This window comes from Eleutherodactylus coqui, chromosome 10 (assembly GCF_035609145.1).
Source record: "Eleutherodactylus coqui strain aEleCoq1 chromosome 10, aEleCoq1.hap1, whole genome shotgun sequence".
Taxonomy (NCBI): domain Eukaryota; kingdom Metazoa; phylum Chordata; class Amphibia; order Anura; family Eleutherodactylidae; genus Eleutherodactylus; species Eleutherodactylus coqui.
Window position 1 is genome coordinate 104,382,760 of NC_089846.1, and position 10,949 is coordinate 104,393,708.

The window sequence follows — 10,949 nt, forward strand, 5'->3', positions numbered from 1 at the left end:
CCTAAAATTAAGTTGAAGAATTAAAAACCACGTTTGCCGTTTCCCTTTGGCTCCGTTAAGCAGCAGCTCCACGTTTTCTTTTTGTGCATTGATGTGCTCATGTGTTACAGACGTAGCCAGCACCTCCACTATCCACTATCTCCGCGCCCATCTTGCCCTTAACACAAAGAATCCCAGCATCTCGGCACTGGAGACTGAATCATCGTCACGCTCACTGCATATGTAACTCAATTGTGCTAAGTCACAGATTCTTGTCCTCTTTACAACTTATGTGGGTGGCAGGGGAGAGGAAGCAGACAGAAAGCAGCAAGAAGCTGCAAAGTCTTGAGACATGAAGGCTCAGTTCACATTAGAGCTTCACTCCTAATTCCTCCGCTCTGTTTTTGAAGCAGAGTTAACGAAATTAAAACGGAAATAAACTGATCATTTTTTCTTTTGATTGATTTCAATGCAGTTTTTATAAAACTTTTCCGTTTGCCTTTTTTCCATTTGGTTTCCATTTTTTAAGTGGAACAAATATTAAAAAAACTTTTTCTATTTTTAACATAAAAAAGATACATAAAAAAAAACTAAACATGGGGTATTGCACCCCTGAAAAAGTCCAATCTATTAAAATAACACATTGCTTATACTGCACGGCGAACTCCGTCAAAAGAAAAGAACACAAGGAAAGAGTTAAAATGTAATAAAAAGCGATCAAATGTAATATGCATCCCAAAATGGTATGAATAAAAATTACAGGTCATCCCGCAAAAAAAAAAAAACAAGCCCTCGCGCAACCCCATTGATGGAATAATGAAAAAGTTCTGGTGATCAGAAAATGGTGACGGAAACAAGTTAAACAAAATAAAAAATATTTTATTTTTTAAAAGCTGTAAACTTGGTATCACCGTAATCTTACTGACGCGTATCATAAAGAGAACGCCATTTTTACCAAACTTTGTACGCTGTAAAGACAAGGCACACCTCACCCCTCCCGACCTCGCTCCGCAAAAAAAAGTACAATTGCGTTTTTTCATTTCATCCCACTTAAAAAAAATTTTCAAGTTTTTCAGTTCATTATATGGTACATTAAATGCTACCGGCGAAAAATACAACTCCTGCCATAAAAACAAGCCATTAGATAGCTATATTGATGGGAAGATAAAAAAAAGTTTTTTTGAAAAGTGAGGAGGAGCAAGCAGAAATAAAATTTAAAAAAATCGCCATATCCTCAAGCGGATTAAAAAAAAAACACTTTAGATGGCTGTCATCCCAAAGCCATCCCACCTAATCCTCCACCCGCGGCCAGCCTTCATCTAATGGTTATGGCCTCCTTAAAGTGTACCTATCATTTTTATCTTAAAATGCATTTCCGTCTCTAAAACAGTCACAGTCCGCTGGGCCTCCGCAGCTAATTTCAAGAGATACCGCGCTCCCCCTCCCCTCTGAAGTTTTTGCGCTCTTTAAGCTTTCATCACCTGGCAGTCTCTATTGAATGTAACGCCTCTGGTCAGGTGATGTCACTACCGCTGCAGGGGTGGGGGGAGAGTGCCGTTTCCCTGCTGCCGTTGGTCACCGCTCCTATACTCTCTTTATATTGGTCACATAGGTTGTTTATTACGTGACCACTGACAAAGATGTCATCAGCGACGTCCCATAAACCTGCCTCAGGCTTTTTTGCATTAGAAGCCCCCGTGACCAGTTTATGGGATGTCACCAGGCCATTGGAGGCAGGATTTTTGAAATCGCATCTAAACTTTGCAGAGAAACTTTGCAGTGTGAACTGCCCTGACCGGCAGACTTTGGATCGGCAGCATGTCAGTTTATGCTGCGGATTTTCACTGCGGATTTCAGTTCTTCAAATGATGGGATGAAATCCACAGAGAATCTGCAACAAATCTACAGCATTTGAACATACCCATAAAGCAGCAATAGATCAATAAGCCGTAATTAATATGGAAGCTGCACCTGTGAAGCCAAAAAACTGTAATTTGGTATTGTGTTAGTAAATTTTTGAGAGTTAATCAAATAATTTTGATTTATCACCCACTCATAGTGTGTCTGTATATTTAATTTGATTAAATTCTCAAATATTATACTGCAGGGAACGATCAAATGATCACAAATTCAAGTCCCCTATGGGGACTAAAAAGATGTAAAACTGATTCATCTGCCATTTTGCTTGGTGTTGTGTAGTTTATTGCTGCATCACCTCCTTCAGCTGCCAGGTAAACTACATATCTTGGCATGCCTAGACTGTATGTATAAGCATCCTCCATGTGCTGCTTTAGGCCCCCTGTCCACGGGTATTGCGGTATCCCGCGGCGAATCTCAGCCGCAAGAGCCGCCGCCCGGAAGCAGGAGCCGGCAGACGGTTCTCCGCAGGTCAGACTATCTGACAGATAGGCTGACCGTGGAGAATCGGGGCAATTCACAACATGCTGCAAATTGCCAGCCACGAGCGGAGAATCGCAATGATTCTCTGCTCATGGACATGGGACCGGCACTTTACATAGCAACGCTATGGAAAGCTTCAGACTGCGTGATTCGCCGGCGAAATCGCGCCAGCGGACAAGGGGCCTTACACTTCTTTGATTTCAGTAAGCTGAAGAGAATCAGTGCTGAATATGTGCAAACTGGTACAAATGTAGCAAAGTTTATACAACTGTAGAGTTGGAAGGGACCTCCAGGGTCATCGGGTCTAACCCCCTGCCCAATGCAGGATTCACTAAATCATCCCAGACAGACGTTTGTCCAGCCTCTGATGACGTTCGATGTATTTTATTAAATTGAGGTGCCCAGATCTGGACCAAGTATTCCAGATGAGGTCTGACTTAGGAAGAGTAGAGGGGGATAATTACCTCACGTGATCTAGACTCTATGCTTCTCTTAATACATCCCAGAATTGTGCTTGTCTTTTTTGCTACTGCATCACACTGTTGACTCATGTTCAGTCTGAGATCTAAAGCTTGATTGAGATCTAACTTGACTGTGGTAGTTCTCTGTGACAAGTTACCTCTCTTCCCTTTTGTGTATAGGGAGAGAGCTGTTAGTCTTCAGTAGGGAGAAGACGGCGTTGCCCGCCTCTGTGACTGAGAGGTTAATTATCGGGTCACATTTCAAAGTGTGTTTTACTTTGCAATGCTGCAGTGTTTCAGAATAAAACATCCATGAGGGCTCATGGTGATTTGGGCAGTGTGAGCCTGGTGACAGATTCTCTTTAAGCCATTGAAACCCTATTGTTATCATAATGGAGCAAAGGGCATTGAGAAGTGGTTGAAATGGGCAAATAATCTGTGGCACAGAACATTTTCTTAACTCATTACAGCTCAAGTTAAACTTTGCTACATATGTAGCAATATATTCAATATATTGATAACGCAGAGGCTTTTGTAGATTTTTAGCTTGCTGTTCAATTTTAAAAGCTTAAAGGGGCTATCCGGTGGTTTAAACTTCTTACCGGGTCCCGCTGTGTTGGACTAGCCACTTCCGGCTGCGTTCCGACAAAGCGTCGCGTGATACTGTAGACAGCCGGTGTCAGTGATGTCATGCGTGAGGGATGGGCTGTCGGCTCGTTATGAGAATTAAACCCCTCTTTGTATCACTGCATCGGCGGTAATAGAAAGAGAGGCTTGCTTAATTACTTTGAGGCAGTGTTCCCCAACTTCAGTCCTCAGGGACCGCCAACAGGCCATGTTTTCAGGATTTCCTCAGTGTTGCACAGGTGATGTAATTATTGTCGGTCCCCAGACATTGCCACAGGTGTTCTTGGGGTACCATGAGATATCCTGAAAACATGACCTGTTCATGGTCCCTGAGGACTGGAGTTGGGGACCCCTGCTTTAAGGAACCTACAACCTGTCCTTCACCGATGACATCACCGCAGTACCACGGCCAGTTCCCAGTGTGCTTGGACTACGGCTGCATTCGGGCCAAACATGACTGTGGTTTGTTCTCTTGCCTTTATACTTGCCGGCTGTTGCTTAGACCTTTTCTTGCTCGGCGTCTTCTTTATCTTTGGTACTGAAGAGCAGCAAATAGATCCTGAGCCCCGGCACATCGGAGAGTCTCCCAATATGCAGATAATGGCGTGAGTCATCCGTAGTACTTACTACCTGACAGGTGACTCATCCCTGCTCCCGGCACGGCTCATACCAAGTGTTCAGTTGTAGAGTCAAGTAGTTCTCCATTCTAAGGAAGCAGGTTACATAAGAGATCATATCTTCCACATGTTATTATGAGAGGTTTTTATTTTTCAGCTCAAAAAATGTCTCCTATCAAGTCAGTTTAAAGGTACCTTTGCTGAATTATTAGCGGAGTATATTTTCATCTCACTCGTATTCCGACTAATGTCAAATAACTTCAAACAAGAACAATAGAAACTTGGAACAGGAGTTCAGCTTTTGAGTTGTTACTATGTAGGCAGGCGACAGTCTCCGCACACCACTACTGCCAGGTCAGTGAAGACTTTGGTCTGATGCACGTAGGACTGCTGGGGAGGGTCCTTTTTTTCTGTTGGATTGCATACGTATGCGACCAGCAAAATTGTCAGAAGGAGGTATCCTCTCTCCTTAAAGGGGTTGTCCCGCCCCGAAACGTTTTTTTTTTTTTTCTTCAACCCCCCCCCCGTTCGGCGCGAGACAACCCCGATGCAGGGGTTAAAAAAGAACACCGGACAGCGCTTACCTGAATCCCCGCGCTCCGGTGACTTCTTACTTACCTGCTGAAGATGGCCGCCGACATCTTCTCCCTCGGTGGACCGCAGGGCTTCTGTGCGGTCCATTGCCGATTCCAGCCTCCTGATTGGCTGGAATCGGCACGTGACGGGGCGGAGCTACACGGAGCCCCATTTAGAAAAGGAGAAGACCCGGACTGCGCAAGCTCGTCTAATTTGGCCATTAGACGGCGAAAATTAGACGGCAACCATGGAGACGAGGACGCCAGCAACGGAACAGGTAAGTGAATAACTTTTGATAACTTCTGTATGGCTCATAATTAATGCACAATGTACATTACAAAGTGCATTAATATGGCCATACAGAAGTATATAACCCCACTTGCTGCCGCGGGACAACCCCTTTAAGGAGAGCACCAGGGGGGTGAATGAGGAGACTTATAAGACCACCCATGCTCCTCTGGGTAATATGCAAATAAGGAAGATGTGATTGTTCTCAATAAAGGCCCATGCTGCATAAACGATGGACGATGAGCTGATCGCTCAGTGTAAATGGCAGCTGTTCAGTGCTGAACAGCCACTATGTTATGTCAATGGAGAGGGGCTGGGGAACGCAAGGAGAGAAATCTCCTGCAGCTGCCCCACCCCTCTGCCGGCCGCTCTGTGAGCGAGCCAGCGATACTAGCTCCTGTGCAAAAGCACGGGAGCGAGCGTATGCGGGGACGAGTGTCGGGCATCGTTTGCCCGACATTCGTCCCGTCTAAATAGGCCTTAAGAGAAACCAAGTAATCTTGTAGATTATAATACTTTATAATGGCTAACATACATGGTTATGTCAAGCATTCGGACCTCTTCACAGTCCTTCCTCAGGCATAATGGCAATAACGAAGATGGAACAAAAAAATTGTAGCATGCTCAGTCAGAGATAGAAGCAATGAGACTGTACGGCAATACACGGGTCAGTGCGGTCCATACTCTGCAGCTGTATGGCGTTCATGCATTGGCCTGTGTTGGCCACTGGCGACAGGCTAGCAATCTCCTGAGCAAAGGAGAGAGAGGGGGCGGAGCTACAGGGGATCTCTGACATATCTCTCCATATTTGGAGATGGGTGGGGCTACGGGGCTTACCCAAGAGCGGGGGCAGGGCTCACGACAAGGGGGAGGAAGTGGGAGCTTAGCAGAGCTAGTCCCTCCCCCTGTCCGCTCCAGCCTATGGTAGCTGCTGACAAGGGGGAGGGGTGGCCTCCTGCCATTACAGACAGCCAGAAAGGGACGAAGAGGGAGTTTAGCAGTAATGCTGCTAAACTCCCTACCACCTCCCTTCTCTGGCAGCTCTCATAGGTTCCCATAGGATTCTATGGCAGCGGTCGTATTCAGTCCAGAAAAGATAGTTCCACAACTACCTTTTTTGGCCGGCGTAAAAGCGCCCATCCGGAATGCTCACCGTATGCGCTATCTTGGCCATCTGGAATCCAATGCATCAGATGGGTGGTGTATATCGGCCAGTCGTGAAAACGCGTCCGATAGACACCCATGTGAATGAAGCTACGGTTAACTTCACATGGGCAAGCGTGATATGGAGGTGTTAATTATGGCCACACAGCGCTCTCCCCACCAAGTAAATTCCCCGCGAATGTGACGCGTTTTTATGTCAGCCTTGCATCATTTTGAGTGATCCTGCCAGCCGCCGCGGCGGACCGCAGAGTTTCTCCCATTGTTTTCAATGGAAGACATAGTACGTGCGGCAATGCGAGAGCACGCAGAAAGACAGAACTTGCAGCATGTTCTATCTTTCTGTGTGCTCTGCATGAGGTGCGTTAAATGTGCTTAAATGTGTGGAAATAGAGCAGACACCGCTCTAAAAATGCAGCATTTCTACCAAAGCCCCATTAAAATCAATGGAAGTGTTGTATCGCGACTAGCGCAGTGTTTGAAATCCGTGCTAATTTCCGTAAAAAGCGGGCTGTGTGAGAGCAGCCTGAGGCCCCCTTCACATGAGTACATGCATATTCGCGCGCCTGAGTGCTGCATATTTACGGAAGTTTCGCCCACACATCAGCGGACTTTACTGTCCTTTTCCGCCCACAAGGCATGTTTATTTGTGCGCGACAAACAAAGACGCACCGATTGAAATAGCTAATTAGTCTAATGAGCTCCAGATGTGTTCTTTTTGTTCTTTTTCCTGCGCAATTACGCAGTGTTTCACGTATCTCCTAGCGTAGTGCACGTGCATTTGTGCATCCCCATTGACTTCTATGCGCAGGAAAATGGAGCATGCTGCATTTTTCTTGCATGGCTGCAGGGCGCAGGATAAATACGCGCCTGTGAAATCAGTGGGCGCACGCAAATTTTACCCTTGGAAAAAAAGCTTGCATCTCTTGACTCACTGCAGAGCAGCCGTAGGATAATCTCAGCGGCGGGAAGAGCGGGGAAGAAAGATAATTGATATCTGTAGCTAATGTAATATCTGTATAAACTAACAATTTCCTAATGCTTTGTGATTCAGGAACACAAACAGCAATATTCATTTTCATTTCCTGTCAAAATGCTTGACAGCCTTCAAGTTGTACTAACTGTGTTACCGGCTGCGCATATCACATAACCGCTGATAATCGCCATCGTCGGTCCGAGTTCGTATGCCTAACATCCTAGACTACTGCCTTTACACGTGGACACTCAGAAAGTTGGCAGCACTAAAGGTCCATTTACACAGGAAGACTGTCGGGCAAACGATGCCCGACACTCGTCCCTGTGTCTCCACTTTCCCCAGCCCCTCTCCATTGAAATACAACAGCGGCCGTTCGCTACTGAACGGCGTCTGTTTAAACTGAACGATGAGCTCATCGCTGATCTTTTTAATGCGGCATAGTCTATGAGCTCATCATTCAGTTTAAACAGCGGCCGTTCAGTAGTGAACGGCTGCTGTGCTATCTCAATGGAGGGGGGCGGGGGAGCGAGAGGAGAGAAATCTCCTGCATTGTCCCGCCCCCCCTGCTGGCCGCTCCGTGAGCCAGCATGCTCTTCTAGCTCCCTGCAGGAGCATGGGAGCGAGGAAACGCAGGGATGAGTGTCAGGCATCGTTTGCCCTTTATATTTGGTCTTGCAGCAGATGGGCTTTGAGGGTACGTACTTAAGCCCCCTTTTTCAAGGAACAATTATTATGCATATCTCTTGTTAAATAATTCTGCAGTCTGAACACATGCAGTAAAATAATAAATTGCTGATTAGATCTTTCATGCAGACCTAAAAATCATCATTGATCGACTGCATCGTTCCGTGTAAACAGGCCCTTGTTCTCTGTAAACAGCTAATTTACTGAATGGAGGCGGGTGAGCCGGAACGACCTCCAGCCTGCTCATCCTGATGATCACTCCTGTGTGAAAGCACAGCAGTGGGTCTGGAAGGGTAGAACCTTTTCTTATTGCTACTTCACATGGGCGCTGTGATTTTCGTCCGCCCACGTTACGTCCAAAAATCACATAAAAGGCTGTATCTCCCGTTTTGTCGCCCATTCAGATTGCCGGGACTGCGACGCATATACGCCGCAGCCCAGGATACCAATGGGCAGGGGGAGAGCGTTTGGCTCTGCTAAACTCCCTCCTTCCTCCGCCTCTCTGCCCCTTGCTGGCTGTCGGCAAAGCGAGGAGGCGGAGTGGAGCCGGAGCGAGCGTGCTAAACTCCCGCCCCCCTTTCCGCCCCTTGCTGGCTGGCAGCAATAGGACAGGGCGAGAGCTTAGCGAAGCTAGTGTGCTAATCTCCTGCCCTTTGCCAGCAGCTGGCAAGGGGCTGGAAGGGGGAGGGAGTTTAGCAGAGACACTGCTAAACACCCATGTTGAAGCATTGGTTTGCAATGCATTCGTTCACATGGGCGATTATACAGCGCGTAAATAGGTCAGCACTGTAAAAAGATGGAAGTTAAACGGACGAAATACGTCCTGAGTATATACGGTGGCCAAAAAGATAGTTCTGGAACTATGTTTTGGCCAGTATACGCTGGCGGGTCCCATAGACTTGTATGGGAGCAGTGAAAAAGGAGAGAGAGGGGGGCATTTTTGTAGCGTCCAACACTGCGAAAAGCTTATAGGTGCCTCTATATTGGCACTGGAAGGCATCCCGAGGATTTTGGCAGAGCAAGGGTTTTCCAAGGTGTGGTGTATTTTTTAACTGTAGTAATAATAGGAACTTACTTCGCAGGGGGGACTTGGATGCTCAGGAGTTTGTAGAAATCTTTTCCAGTCATTCACTCCATTATATAATATATGTACAAGTTAAGGCGATACTATACAAATGCATAGCAAAACAACAAACCAGTAATAATAGAGGTTTAGTAGTGGCTAGGCAATGAGTTTCGGGGTTATACTGACCCCTTTTTCAAGCCTAGTTACATATATATTTTTCTTTGCCATCCAATAGGTGGCGCTGCAGAGGTATTGTTCCATCTTCCTTATTTGCATAGATTTCCCAGAGCAGCTTGCATGGTCTTAGACATCGCCTCACTCACCTTCTAGGTGCTCTCCTTAAGGAGTGATGTTACGCTTCCCGACCCGCATCATTGGCCTCTCAAGAGCCAAGCCAGAATCATAGTGTACACTGATGAGGGACAAAAACCCCAAACAGCTGTCTGTGTATGGATTCTGGGTTTTGGTTTTCAATTCCCAATCATTGTTATAAAGACTTGCATAAAGGGTCTGACCATTGACTTGCAGGAATGCTGCCATCCAGTAGGTGGCGATGTAGAAGTATTGTTCCATCTTCCTTATTAGCACAGGAGTGGTTGTTTTATTTGATTCTGTGTAGCCAACTCCTCCCGGCATCCTAGGCTATAGGATCCATCCACACCGGCAAGTAAGTGTGGGTCTATAAATCGCAGTATAATTAGCTGTACATTTACTGTATTTAAGAAGGGTATTTCCACCCCAAATAGGTAGACATAATTTGGTAATTATATATGCAGAGATACTTGGATTTTCTGCTTTCTTCTGTTGTTTTCCCACACAGGTGATGTCGGGAACTTTAGCCATATTGGTGGGCACATCTTCAATAGGCTTTTGGCAAATTGTCACAAGCAGAGACAATAGAAAGCTAGAAGACTGATGGCAGAAAGAGAGCGCATGATCCATCTAGTCCGCCCTCTGGATAGATCTATGCTTATCCCAGGCAGCTAAAGGCCCATTCAGAAACAACTATTATCGCTCAAAAGATGTGCATTACACAGCAAGATGATCGCTCAGACGTTGAGCGATCACCTTGCGCTCCGAGCGGAGGATGCAGAAGACAAGCGGGGCTGCTTGTCTTCTGGATCCAGCTGTACTCTGCTCGGAGTATGCAGAACACAGCTGGACCACTGTGTTCTTCATACCCCGGCTGTTCACGGAGCGCTCTGAGCGGGGTATGCAAAACACAGCTGGAGCGCTGTGTTCTTCATACCCTGGCTGTTCATTGAGCGCTCAGCTGGTATACAGCTGTGCGCTCTGTGCTGAGTATGAAGAACACGGCTGGACCGCTGTGTTCTTCATACCCAGCCTGTGTTCAGGGAGTGGGATATAGCTGAAACAATAGTATCAGTTGTATCCCGCTGTGAATCCCTGATAAGATTCATTGTCGTCCAGCACGCTGGAAGACAACGATGAGCGGCGGCTTAACGAAACGATGTCAGTGCAGTTCCACACAACGATTAGCGCTCAAAAGATGGCTTTTGAGTGAATTTTGAGTGATAATCGTTGTCTAAATTGGCCTTTAGTCACTTACTGTTGGTCTTCCAACCACGTCTACTGCTTTTCCAGTATTATCTGATTTTCCAGCTAATCTCAGCACCATCGTTTTTTAGACGTTCATTCACAGGTGATAACCAATTTTGCTGTAAAATCAGGCAGCCATTGGCCACCTCGGGTCGGCTGGGGTTACCCACACGCAGTACCGGACCGCATCGCCCCAGACAGTTATTTTGGACTACTGATTAGCCAATTAGGACTTAGAGCTGCAGCAGCAGTCAGATAACCCTGACAGAAGAGTTGGTTCCTGGCTGTTACTGTGTCTGCTGTAGAACGTCCCTTATAAATAATATCATTATTTAGTTTCTATGCTTGTTGCTTAGTTTGAAAGGACCTTTTGACATAAAAGTGAATATGATTGTTTGGTATTTTAGTCGCTGAACCGGATGTAAACCCATCTATTGGTTTCCTTTGGAGATGATTAGTGCGCGCATCACCGACTGCAGCTTTTCATTTCTACTTGATTAACACTGATGTAAATTGGTGTAAGTGATGAGCTTAGGAACGTAGTTCCTGTAATG